General features: G+C 37.2%; 1 pseudogene; it reads right to left on the bottom strand.

The window, feature by feature from the left end:
- Positions 1–994: 994 nt before the first annotated feature.
- On the bottom strand, positions 995–2047 carry LOC125471018 (annotated as a pseudogene).
- Between the last annotated feature and the right edge of the window lie 718 nt (positions 2048–2765).

Here is a 2765-nt window from a genome sequence, read left to right as displayed (position 1 = left end):
CTCCTGCAGCAAAGTGCTGGCACATTTTCTAATAAGAACTATTGTGAGGTAAATCGTAAATATAGGGAGGTGATTTACTCTCTATTTCTAGCTGTTAAATTAAATAAATTAAACGAAAACAACATGATTAAACAAACAGTGGGGCAGAGAAATAGAGGTAAATCGTAGAGCTAAGATGGATCCTGACATCTATCATAATCCTCAAAGTTTTCTTTGCCCTCTTTCTCATGGCAGAATTTACATACCAGTGGGGCATGGATTTGTCGGGAAATAGTCTTTATTTAGATAAATTGACGTGCTATATTGTTACGTACAATGTCAACCTAGACCAATGATAGTGTGCACTCTTTATTTAATATGTGGATTCAAATTCATAGTATAGAAATGTATTCATTTTCTCTGCATTGACTCGACCTATGATACTATCGGTTGAAGGGTTATTAGTTTTTATCATGTTGTGCTTTTGTCTACGCGAAACCGAGATTTCAAATTACAACATCACCAGAATATAAACCATAGTTGAACATAATAAAATAAACAAGAAATAAAGACACCGAAAAATTTACAAGTTTTGGCAAAATTCTGCCTACGTCTCCAGAGAGATATTGCTCTTCACTATAAGAATAATAACAAATTCAAGATACACTTGAGTTAAATCAACATAAATCAAAACCGAAACCCTCGTACACCACCTCATAGTATTTCACAAGAGCTCACCCAACCCCAAGATGCCACTCTTTTCTCTCTGATTTTCTCTCCTCTGTGTTTTTTAATTGAGGACGTCAAATATGTTTGGAAAAGCAAAAGGATGATCTACCATGTTTCTAAAAAAGAATGTTTTTTTATTTTTCTTTCAAAGCATAGTAATTAATTCCCATTTATGAAAACTTTAAATGATAAGTATATTCCTCACATGTTACAAAATTATAATCATTATTCCTACATTATTCTCTTTTTAATTATTATATTATATTAAATATCATATTATTTTTAGTCATTTAACAAGTGGCAATGCATTGCTAGCAACCTGAGCAACATTATTGACCCTTCTTCTAGCATTCTTTAATTCCCATCCATAAAACGACGTCACAACCCATCAAGGCAAATGCCTTCATCAGTGAATGCAGCACTAACCCATGTCTCCACATTGCTCATTTACCAGATCAAGTCCTTGCCCAAACGCCCTCCACATATGCCCTAGTTCCCCATGTTCTCTATACGCAGTCCTTGACAGCTCTCTACTCCCTAGGCTGCACTAACCCATGTCTCCACATTGCTCATTTACCACATCAAGTCCTTGCCCAAACGCCCTCCACATATGCCCTAGTTCCCCATGTTCTCTATACGCACTCCTTGACAGCTCTCTACTCCCTAGGCTTAATCTGCCTAACCCTAGTTAGCTTCGCCACGAAGGACGCGGCAGACCGCAGCCGGGCTAGGCTCACTGTCAAGGCAGTTTGAGCTAGTTGCCTTTCACTTTGCCTTATTGCACTTGTGTATGCTGCAAGGCTTTGGAGACAGAGTGCAGGGTACTGAGTGGTTCTGCACGATGCTTTGATGAAATCTGTCGAGCTTGAGAGACTGGCAACTGCGGCCCTGTCGACCGTGCCAAACATGGAAAAAACATGGAAGAGACGGACTACAAAGGAAAGGAAAGGAAAATATCGCCAAGTCTTGCGATGTCTCTAAGGATGGAGATGCACATGATTTGAATGAGTGTGAAAGTTGATATAAGAGAGAGCTCATAATGAGGCTTTTTATTTTGTTGGTTATTGAATAAAAGGACCGTTTCACAGATGTGGACATAACGACATTACCTAGAATGATGCATCTTAGTTTAAATCTTTCTTTTCGTAGTTTAGATTAGTTTAAAGTAAAAAATTATCCTTAAAAATGAAGTGGCCACAAGGCCAAAATTGGACACTCAACTCAGCCCAAAAGCTCTCCTAACTCCACATTTGCTAGAACATATATGTTTTCTCTATGCATTTGAGTTTAAATCTCCGTTCTCATAATTTGAATTAATGTAAAGTACAATATCGTCGATACAAAAAGATCACCAATTCTTTTCTGTATTAATTAATCTACATCTTATCATCTATTTTGTGGAGTTGACGTAAGCCTAACCCCTTTAATTAATTCCAAAGCACCTAATTATCTACTTATTACATTGAATTTTAATAGGTTGGGGGAAAAAGTACAATGAAAGTAAGATTTGGCCAACAAATATTAGTCCAGTGTTGAGTTACTGTTAAATGGTCCACCATAAAAACTAAATATACAACTGTTCAATAACTAGTCTAAGAGTACTAATAGTTACAAAAAGTACTTCGGGAGCGGGATTCGATACTTCAAGGCGACCAGTGGATCAATTGGCTGATCCCGTAATCCCGCACCTTCAAGGGCAGAATGGGACTTTAAGCATGAAACAGAAGGGCCAATGACCGTTACTATATGGTACTATATGGCAAGTTGCTCAAACCCTCATGCATAATTATCTCAAGTTTTACTATTATTTTTAAGTAATGCAAAAAACCCTACGCACCCACCTTCAACTAAAAGCATACACAGAAAAGCAAGGATATGTTATTTATGCAAGTCCAGAGCTCGTTGTTTTGAGACAAACCCAGAAAGATAGGGCACTAACTCAACAGAAACATGCACCAAACAGGGGCACTTATAAATTAATGAAATATTGCAGCCATTTTGGATGTTTGCATAATCTTGTAGGAAAATTCTATGGTACTTATGAACATCACACATAT

Source organism: the organism of the source record quoted next, unplaced genomic scaffold, assembly GCF_019419815.1.
Source record: "Pyrus x bretschneideri cultivar Hongxiangsu unplaced genomic scaffold, Pyrus_bretschneideri_v1 Contig103, whole genome shotgun sequence".
Taxonomy (NCBI): Eukaryota; Viridiplantae; Streptophyta; class Magnoliopsida; order Rosales; family Rosaceae; genus Pyrus; species Pyrus x bretschneideri.
The sequence above is the reverse complement of the archived record's forward strand: the minus strand, read 5'-3'. Positions and strand labels throughout refer to the sequence as shown.